The 10,733-nt window shown below is 36.3% G+C and overlaps 1 protein-coding gene across 1 annotated transcript in view; it reads left to right on the top strand.

The window, feature by feature from the left end:
* The first annotated feature begins 653 nt into the window (after nucleotides 1–653).
* LOC6044954 overlaps nucleotides 654–10,733 on the top strand; it is a 99,117-nt gene continuing 89,037 nt past the window's right edge. The window contains exon 1 of the mRNA XM_038260562.1: nucleotides 654–1,930. The gene's annotated coding sequence lies outside the window, so the exon portion shown is untranslated. The remainder of the gene's footprint in view (nucleotides 1,931–10,733) is intronic.

Genomic DNA, 10,733 nt, shown 5'->3' with positions numbered 1-10,733 from the left:
ATCGATCAATTTCACGGAATTTCACGGAAATCTTCAAATGTCATGAATTTCACGCTGTCCGTGAAATCGTGAATATTAACTAACCCTAAATATTACCATCATCTTTTTTTTCTGTGTAGTATCAAAAAGTGATACTTAACGATGCTGTGATGGATTTTGACACTTATCTTGATGACAAATAACGTTCTAGTGGAAAACAAACGTTTCACTGAAAAAAATAATCCAAAGGGAGTTTCCCAGAGTTCAAAAAACGTTTTTATTGCAATTAAAATTTTAGATTTCATGTACTCATTAAACACAGTCTCTTACTAGTTACGCTGGTTGCTATAGTCAAATGTGTGTTTTTTTTGGTAATATTAGTCAAAGTATAACTCTTCGGAAGATTGGAGTCTAGGTTGAAAATCTCAATGAATAAACAACTATATTAAAAAGTTTTTCCCCTAATTTCTCAGCAGAAACTTATTTCACAGCACCACCCCAGCTCAAAGCTCCCTCTCTCTCAAAGCACTCTCTCCGATTTTCCCTCGCTCAGGAGCATACGATTCCTCTCTCTCTCTCTCTGACACACACAAATTTTATGCACTTTATGCTAACTCACCCAGCAGCACCCAACGTCCCCCCATCACTGCTGGTGATTTGCTGCTGGTGGTCCATCTTGTGGAGCCTTCAGCATCTCACGGTGTACAGTCGACGTCTGAGACAGCAGCTCCCAGTCTCCAGTTTCCATCGATTCACCGTCTGCAAAGGATGTGCCCACCTCCATCGGTCGAGGTCGGTGTGTGGCTTAGTAACAAGAAGAGAGCTGTGTCCCTTTGAATAGGTCTGAGTGTAGTTGTAGTACAACCCCTAGTAGTTGGTAGTTGACTGAAGGATTACTTTTTTCTTCAAGAGGGGAAATGAGGGACCAGTTGAAAATTTCCCGGAAGGAGTTTTCAAAAGTTGGTTAAAATTCGGTGCTTTTAGTTTTGGGTTTTTCCTGAGTTTGTCAACCTTGTTGGGTGTTGTCCTGGAAGTTGCTGGACTGTGCGGTCGTCTGAAGAAGAGTTTGGATTAGTCCTGGACGTCCGGGTCCACGGGACCAGCTGCCGCCGAATCATCTGCGAAGATTCCGGGTATTGATTTTCGCGGTGGTCATAACGCGTAGATTCCCACCTGATCTTGAAGCCGAGCGGGGACGGCGAAGAAAATCGTGAAAAGGGTGCGTTTTTCATCTCCCTGAACTCGGAAGAGAGCTTTCGCGTGGCAAGGATGGCGTGAAAATTTTCAAGAAATTTCCATTTTTAACAGAAGGATCATCCCTGGTCATCGCCACGGTTCAAAGGTGAATTTTCAGCTGTATCGATTTATGTGGTGTAGTGTGTTTTTTTTTTTGTTTGTCTGCTTTTGCTTCCCAAGAGGAGAAGATTTGACATCTGGCTACGGTCAAAAGCGAGCTCCAGTTTCGGAGAAGCTCCAGCATCCATCCCCACTACCCCTCTTCCTCGCCAAAAGAACGACCACCCCTCAACAGTCAGCGAGTGAGGGTGAATGCAACTGTCACGATTTTCCAACCCCTCGCGCGTGAGTGAGAAGAAGAAAAGAGAGCTTTCGGTGTGCAAGTCGAGAGAAGAGCGAAAGCTCGCTCGCCACTCTCGGCGTGAGGAAAATAGCCAGTGAGAGAGAGAGAGAGAGAGCGACCGCGAGTCGTGAGGTGCATCTCACCGTCGTGTAGTATTGTGTAACAACAAACTGGCACCCCGTTCGAAATCGTGGCTGGCTGTGATGGCTGTGGTGAGCAGCGCACCGCGCGTCACACTGAAGAGAAAGAAGAACAAGAAGACGATGCGCTTTTGAAGTGCGTTGCACTTGTCCTTTTCCTCGCTCACTCGTGTGGGGTAGCCGTGAGTCGTGAGCGCAGTCCTCGTCGAAAGGTGGTGGAACTAGCCGTCAGGTAACGTAACAAGGACCCTTTTGGAAGGTGTTTTTTTTGTTCTTTTTTGCATATTACTGGGGCTAGAGGGAGGATGGAGGCCGGCGTTTTGTGAAGAGATGATTGAGGATATAAGATCAGGTCTCTGGAATGTTCGGTTTCTAGAGATTACTAAAGTATATTTTTTTATAAGCTGTGTCTTGAAAAAAATCGAGAATTTAAAGTCTGTGGTAAAACTTTGGTGATACATGTTTTATGAATCAACCTAACGGTGACTGTTCATATTCGAGATTATGAGCTTATCAACCGCAATGCCGTTTTGATTACCCTAGAAAATATTAAGAGCAAAGTTTACCGAACAGTGGAAAATATTAATTGTTTCTTTTTTATTCTCACGTTTTGTTTTGAGTGGATCTGATTTTTTTAAATTAATTTTCTAGCAGCTTTTTAGACATGAAGTATCAAAAACATCGCTGTTCGAGAATACAGGTATTACAAATATTAAATCGATTTACTCGATAACATTTATGCCAAAATTGATCCAACATGTGAAATAATCAGAAACATGCGTTTGAAAGAAAAATATATTTTAGTAAAATAAATGATGTTTTTTGGTTCACTTTTTTTCTTACATTCTTTCACGTACATTTTTATAATTTGTAAATTATTTATCAAAGTATGTCACTCTATTCCTATGAACGACTTTGTTTTAAAATCTGCGTTGGATATTGTTATTTAGTTTTTACTCTTTTCAAATGAATCACATTTTAATGTTTGCTTAACATAGTTAGTTGACGCTTTACTACCCATTTATTTATTTTGCTTGTGTTCAGGAGGTCTTTTTGAGCAAAGTTTGTTCTTTGACAAAAAAAAAAATCTTCTTATGTTTTATATTGTTTTTTTCCTATACATATATAACAACCTCCTACATTGAAAAACAAACAAAAAAGTACAAAATTCGTTTGTTCTACAAAATTTGCCTAATTTCCTATTTTTTTAGTTTTCGAATAACTAAACATGTTATTTAAACAAAGGAAGGAGGTAAAGTTCCTAGAATATAGGAATTTGATACCTTTTTAATGTTAGTGTTTAATTTTATTTGACAAATTGGTCATCATTTTCATACACTTTTTTGATATTTTAAGTTATTTTACATTTTTCTATGTAAACTTGAAATTATTAAAAAATAGGTTCAAAACAGGTCCAAGTTGACCCATCAAAATACTTTTCAAAACATTGCATTGTCAAGATCACATAAAACAAGTAAAACCAATTCTTTTAAAAATTTAGGCCGTTTTTTCTAAGGCTGGTTTTTTGAAATTTGTTTCACAATAGATATTTGACGATTTTTGAGACTAAAATTCGTCAAGATGCTGAGGTTGGATATTAGAGAGTGAAATTTTGAAAGGTTTTTAAAATAAAAATAATATGAATAGGAGGATAAACTAAGCATTACATTATAGTCTTGCCTATGAGGCTGGTACAAATTTTATGTAAAGTTTTTGTTTGCACCAAAATTAATCAGCATATGAGCAATTCTCTAGGAAATCGGTCTTTTTTGCAATTTTATTTTTTGTATTTACAAAGAATACAAAGAAGCCATTTTGCATCATTAGTTTGTCCATATAGTTTTCCATTCAAATTTGGCAGCTGTCCATACAAAAATTATTTATGAAAATTCAAAAATCTGTATCTTTTGAAGGATTTTTTTGATCGATTTGGTGTCTTCGGCAAAGTTGTAGGTATGGATAAGGACTACACTGAAATAAAATGATATACGGTAAAAAAATTGATGATTTTTAATTTCACGTTTTGTTGCTGAAATTAAATTTGCAAAAAAAAAAACACAATTTTTATTTATTTTTTATCTTTTGATTTGTTTTAGGGGACATCAAATGCCAACTCTTCAGAAATTTCCAGAACGGGCAAAAAACCTTTGACCGAATTATGAGTTTTTGAATCAATAGTAATTTTTTCAAAAAATCGAAATATCGGTCGCAAAAATTGTTCAACTTAATTTTTCTATGTAAAATCGAATTTGTAATCAAAAAGTACTCTAGTGAAATTTTGATAAAGTGCACCGCTTTCAAGTTATAGCCATTTTTAGGTATTTTTTTCAAATAGTCGCAGTTTTTCATATTTTTTCTTAAATTAGTGCCCATGTATGCCCACTTTTGAAACAAATATTTTTGAAAAGCTGAGAAAATTTACTATATTTTGCTTTTTTAAACTTTGTTGATACAACCCTTAGTTGCTGAGATTTGCCATGCAAAGATTAAAAAACAGGAAAATTGATGTTTACCATTTTGTAATGTCGATATCTCAGCAACTAATGGTCCAATTTTCAATGTTAAAGTATGAAACATTCGTGAAATTTTCCGATTTTTTTCGAAAACACTATTTTCAATTTTTTAATCAAGACTAACATTTCAAAAGGGCGTAACATTGAATGCTAAAATCAAATTTTAAATTGAACTATTTATAAATTTAAGCCATAACTAGTTGAAACAAAGTATCAAAAACTATTCGTTTGCCAATTTCAGAATCAAACATTAAAATAATAAGTACTGTTAAGCTTTCGGGGGGATGGTATTTGAGTGGTCACCCTGATTAATTTATATCAACGAACGAAAATTCATGTTAATGATGGAAGTCCTCACGTTAAACTAAATTTCTATGCTAATTTAATACCCCCCACAAATTGTTATCACTTTTTAGTTCAAGTTTGGTTTGATAGTGAGTGTGAGTCCCGTATCAAAAGTGACATTTCGTCACTTTTTAGTTTGACTTTGTCAAACGGGGTACGAACTAAAAAGTTTCCAACCGAAAGTGTCCAATCACCGAGAGTTTAGTATAGTTTGAATGTGGAATCAAAAAATGAAGTCCGTTTTCCGATTTGAACTTATTTTCATTGAGAAATTCATGGCACTTTAAGAAAATTATATTCCGATTTAGTATTTAGTATTTAGTTTTTATCAGTGTTGAGACGGTTGTTTTAGTTGGTAGTTTTAGTATTAGGTTCATTTGGGCAAAAGTGCCTGTTGAGCAGTGTTGAAAATCTGGCGACTATGATTAATTTTGCGATTAATCGCTGCCTGTTACACCCCACGAATAAGACTGCTGAGAATAGCCTTTATTCTCAAATTGCCACGACTAGCTGTCATTCGTCAAGAGTGCTGTCGATGATTGTAACAACCCATGGCTGCTGGCAGTAAAGGGGCAAGATTGGATCTTGATCGCAGCAAGTTGATGACTAAACCCAATCATTCTAATTTTTATTCGTCTCTGCCACACCCAGCGATCAAGTGGCAGTCAGGAAAAACGAGATCAAAGCATACTTAGAGGGCCTTTTTTCAGGCAATCCTTATTCGCTCGAAGAGATTTTTTTTTCAACCTTGCTGTTGAGGAATAAATAAATAAATAAATAAATGTTCGTCATTATAGAGCAATTCCAGCTCAAATCAGGATTTTTTCTGGTACTTCTGTACCCGACCCTCTCCGATTTCAATGAAACTTTGTAGACATGTTATCCTAGGCCTATACAAGCCATTTTTGTTTATATGGAGCCAAAAGTACTCGAAAATAACATTTGAGAAGGGCGTAAGGGTTTTAAATATTTTTGTATTTTGTAATTTAAAAATTACTGTATCTCGAAGCCGTTGCGTCGTATCAAAAAGTGGTCAAAGACAAACTTGTAGGAAATTGGACGGGCTTTCTGAAAAAAAATACACTGAAACAAAAATACACGCCACGTCTTATTTATTATCCAGGTTTCTACCGCACTGAAAAAAATATTCTATTTTCAGTTATTAGCAATGTAGTTAAGCTTATATCTGTAAGCCCTTACATCCAATTGAAATGCTGTCAAAGACAAACTTATGGGAAATTGGACGAGCTTTCCGGTAAAAATATTTACGAGACTGAAAAACCAAGTCTGTCATATAGAAATTGCCAAAAATCACCAAAAAACCCGTTTTTTCAACATTTTTATTATTAAAACCGCTGTATCTTCCCAAGGATTGGACATAAGACCATGGTCAATATGGAGACTTTTATGTAAAATTGTCTGGAGAATCGATTGCCATTACCGGTTTTTAAAAATTTTGACGTTTAGACCACTTTTCAAAATAACTGTATAAGTAAATGATTTTTTTATTTTTTTTAGGAGAGACATACCATCCTGCATTTTTCGTCAGTCTTTTGGTAACATTTTAGGCTTCCTCAAAAATTTTGAACGAAAAAAAATCGTGACATCACCTTTAAATTTAAGTTTTAGACTTAAAAATCAAAAAATCTCATAGATGTGGCGTGTATTTATGTTTCAATTTTTCAGAAAGCTTTTCCTACAAGACCACTTTTTGACGACGCAGGCTAATTTTTAAATTACAAAATACAAAAATATTTAAAACCCTTACGCCCTTCTCAAATGTTATTTTCGAGTACTTTTGGCTCCATATACACAAAAATGGCTTATATAGGCCTAGGATAACATGTCTACAAAGTTTCATTGAAATCGGAGAGGGTCGGGTACAAAAGTACCAGAAAAAATCCTGATTTGAGCTGGAATTGCTCAATAGTTAACTGACCTTGAAGGTTTGATTTTAATAAAAAAACTGTCTCTCGAGGAACTTCGAAAGGTTTTCTGGCTTTGGATTTTCCAAAACTAATCTTCAAGCTATTAAATATATCCATGTCACTCCTGTTTACAGTCTAAAAATCATATATTATTAATAAAATGTTGATTGAAATTGGAGGAGGTGAAAAGTTTTGATTCAATTGTCCTTTTTATACCCTGTTATGTTCTTATCAAAATTAATTTGAATTTGGGCAGAGTTGACGGACATTAACATTTAAATAAATTCCAACAGCCTTGTTGTATAGAAAAAAAACTAACTTAATCCACCTATGTGGTTGGTGCCTTCCTCACTCTTTCCCAACAATGGGTGATATGTGATATGATGGGTTTGGAAACAAATTTCGTCTAACTTCGCTAGGTTTCGGAATACAAAAAACACACATATCACTCAAGGGCTCATAAGTGGCATCATAAGTGGTCATAGATTGAGACAGGGTTGCCAGATCTTCAATGTTTTGGACTCGTTGGAAAGGTCTTTTGATTACCTTACCAACGATGGGTCGGATGATGGATCCGGACATTGTTTAAATACATTTAAGTGAAATCCGGCTACAAAAATATCACTTAAGTGGTTATAACTCGAGACAGGGTTGCCAGATTATCAATGTTTTGAACTCGTTGGAAAGGTCTTTAAATTTTCCAAAACCTGATTTCCAAAAAAAAAAATGCAAAACCTGATGAAAATATTTTTTATTATGAAATATTGTTTAAAAACACGATTAAGCCACTACAAATCACTCCCGCGAGAGACGGCTTGTCGATTCCGCTTGCGATCCAGGCGGGGGTCATCCGGGCTTGCCCCGGTCCCGGCAGTTGAGGCGTAACATTGTTATGTTCGAAGCCTGATAAGCGGCGGCGCAGCGTGTTCGACTTAATCGCTCAAATACTGTTAAAATGCACCAACAGGCTTCAGAAAATCTTCTGTGCGCAGTACACTCGTCGAGTTTATGGACGTTCGTCGGTATAAAGAAATGAATGCGTTGTTGGCGGAATAATTAGCGGTTAATTGTTATTGACCAATTATCTAATCATAATTCTGAGGAAGAAGGCACAAAAAGGGCCAAACAGACCAACTGGCGTCTCGGGGTGCATCGTGCTGCAGCGTGCACTAAGAGGGGCGGATCGCGTGCTCGTGGCAGTGTTGCCAGCGTCTCTGGACGCCGTGGAAGAAATTTCCGACATGCTCGGTTGGACCTCTGCAGCCAACTCCGTAATGACGGGGTACACGACAGCTAGAAAACAGAGAAAAGGAGGGGAATTTCCTTGATTTTTTTTTCTCACTCCTCCAAACTCGCTGATGTTTGTTTGTTCCTCTCCCCGGGGACCAAGCACTGCGGTAGACCATCGTCCAGTGTGGTCAACAGTTCAGCGAGTCACTACATGGGGTTTAGCGCCGTCCGGCTGTCTGCTCGAGTGGCGTAACTACATCTTAGTACAGGGCAATAGACCGTAGCCATGCTTCGATCGGATGCTTGAGAAGTAGTTATTGTTATCAAACTTTTAAACTTTATTGTTTGATAGTCATGTTACAAATAAATTTTGCATGGCGAAAAAAAATCAGCATTCGTTGCCCACCGCAACGAGTGGATCGTAAAATTTCGATAAGTTTCAGAATTTGCAATCATCAGAGTGACCCAAGTAAGCTACAAGACCCAACATTATACTACTATTTCGATAGAGGGGTGGGGCAAACTTCTCCAAACCCCCTCACCTTTTTTGTTGGGTGTTGGATAACATGTCAAAATCGATAATTGCACTCTTTGACGTTCATTTTCAATGCTCGCTGCCGACTTGTTCAAGCAGAAAATCGAAAAAAAAAAATCAAAACAAAATAGCAAAAAAAAAACGGCAATGAGCTCTACCAGCAAAATATTCAAATTGACTTTAATTTTATGTATAATTTAAGGGGTCCAAAAGCATCGAAGCACCCAGAGAAATATAATTTGCTGCACATTCCGTGCGCGTCGGCATGCTATGACGGTTTGAAGCTCCGCTCCGATCGATCTGATGAAGATGCCTCAACCATTCGATGCTGAGCAAAGATTTGATTTTCTGGCTTGGAAAAATGGCAAAGCCTGCCAAATTGTCTGCTGGCCTCACGTAATAACCGTTGATCGGGGCTGATCGTCTTCGTTTTTGGTCAAGCCTTTGGCCGGCCTACCGTGCTGAAAGATAGCGCATTTGGCCGCAACGCCCACTCTGATTGCCCTTTGAACGATTGTGTAAAGTGGCGTTTAACTCTGTCTCGGTAGCGTGATTCGTTTTGCAAAAAGTTTCACGTACACAAAATGAAGATTTTTTGTGATTTTCGGCAAAAAAAACACCTTTTTTTAAATTAGTTCTACAGCGATTTTGCTGAATTTTCACCCCCTACAGATATGCCTACTTTGATTCAGGAAGGTGCTGTGTCCTATCCTTCGCCTAGACCAGACCAAAATCCATGATAAAGCTGTCAGACCAAATCTGTCAGACCAAGACTGTCAGACCAAAGAGCAAAAAGTAAACAATCTTGCTCTTCGACGTAGGTGCACACAAATCAAGAAAAGAAAATTTGAAAAAGAATTTTAATTTTCCAATTGGGTACTAAAGCCCTATGTCAATTTTTATGTACAACGGTAAAAAACACGATTAAAAACCATTTCTAATCACTTTTTTTCATTTTAAAGCAAAAAAAAATATTGACAAGACAACATTTTTTCAATGGATTAACTATGGTCCCCTTGGAACGAGCTGTCAAGTAGGAGCTTTTCTGTCAAGAAGGACCACGAGGATAATTTTTCAAAATTGATTTAAAAATCCATTTTAAACTCTTTGTGGTCGTACAAAGGGTCATTGTACTCAGAAAAATAAGCTTTATCACTGTAAAAAATAATATCAACAATCCAAGCTCCATTTTAGGACCCAATTCAATTACTGGTTTTGGGCTGCAAAATTTAATGTACGCCAGAAAATGTTAAAACAGTGCGGCGTCCTGTACTCCGACAATTATATAAGCAGTTAGACGCTTTATTCTTTCACTTTAATTTTTGATCACGTTTTCGGTTTACACCTGAACAATCTTGAAATTATTTATGCGGATTTGTGATTCCTCTCGTTCAATCATTCCCTTGCTTTGATTAATGTTGACCGCCAAATTTTTTTTTTCCAGAATTTTTATTTTTCCCGTGTTTGGGTGGTGATTTTGAGCAACCTTTGTTCTACGAAAAACTTTACTTCTCTTGTTTTATATTTTCCTTGTTTATTTTTTTTGTATTTTAAATTGCATTTATCCTATTTAGTTTATGTTTGTTTTTGATAGTATTTGGCTTACTCTACCACCTGCTATGACTACCTTTTGCCTATCTAGTTTTTTCACGTTTTTACAGCCACTTTTTCAATTTTTTCTTGCTTTTCACTTTTTCTACTATAAAACGATTATCATTTAAATTGTAAAACATGCTTAAAGGCATAGTTTGGTACATTAAAAAAATACTGCATGCTTATGTGCATATAATAAAGGATAATGTTAGTAAGAAACACAGCCAAAGTTGACCCCAGAAAAAAGACATTTTTTAAAACATTGGAAAAGACACATAAAACAAGTCACATAATTTTCTTAAATTTTAAGAGTTCTTCTTTCCAATTCATGGTCAGAAATTTAAAACCCTTTATGGAATCGGCTCAATTTCAGCCTATTTTTTAAAGCAAAATCGATCACAAAATGTTCAAAAAGTGATCCGTTTTTGACTTTATTTAGTTATTTGTTTTTATTAGGGGAGCAATTCTCTCAGATTTCGGTCATTCGATTTTTTTTGTATTGTTTAATCTGGCTGAAACTTTTTTGGTGCCTTTGGTATGCCCAAAGAAGCCATTTTGCATCATTAGTTTGTCCATATGATTTTCCATACAAATTTGGCAGCTGTCCATACAAAAATGATGTATGGAAATTCAAAAATCTGTATCTTTTGAAGGAATTTTTTGATCGATTTGGTGTCTTGGGCAAAGTTTTCGGTATCGATAAGGTCTACACTGAAAAAAAATTATACACGGTAAAAAAATGATGATTTTTAATTTAACTTTTTCTTATCTATACCTACAACTTTGCCGAAGACACCAAATCTTAAAAAAAATCTTTAAAAGATACAGATTTTTGAATTTCCATAGGGGAAAGTGGGGCAAGTGTAACAAGCTAAGGAAATGCTCGTTATA

This window comes from Culex quinquefasciatus, chromosome 3, assembly GCF_015732765.1.
Source record: "Culex quinquefasciatus strain JHB chromosome 3, VPISU_Cqui_1.0_pri_paternal, whole genome shotgun sequence".
NCBI classification, from domain to species: Eukaryota; Metazoa; Arthropoda; class Insecta; order Diptera; family Culicidae; genus Culex; species Culex quinquefasciatus.
The sequence above is the reverse complement of the archived record's forward strand: the minus strand, read 5'-3'. Positions and strand labels throughout refer to the sequence as shown.